Source organism: Phodopus roborovskii, unplaced genomic scaffold (assembly GCF_943737965.1).
Source record: "Phodopus roborovskii unplaced genomic scaffold, PHOROB, whole genome shotgun sequence".
NCBI lineage: Eukaryota > Metazoa > Chordata > Mammalia > Rodentia > Cricetidae > Phodopus > Phodopus roborovskii.
In genome coordinates, this window is record NW_026126459.1 from 1,532,015 (window position 1) to 1,532,277 (window position 263).

Consider the following 263-nt stretch of genomic DNA (forward strand, 5'->3'; position numbering starts at 1 on the left):
GAGGTTGAAGCAGAAAGACTGCCATGAGTTTTAGGCCAGCCTTAGATAAAGCCTTAAACGCTGTCTCCATTAAAACAAACAAACAAACAAAACAAAAAAACGAGAACAAAAAGCCCGGAAAGTGCCAAGTGCCTCCTTGCTCTGCGCATGAAACTGGGCTCTCCCATGAAGCTATGCCGCCGGCGACCTCAAGGGGCCGCTGCGGCGAGGCAGAGGCCTGCAGGTCTTGGGGACGTGGCCTCTCCTCTCCTGCTCTGTGAGAG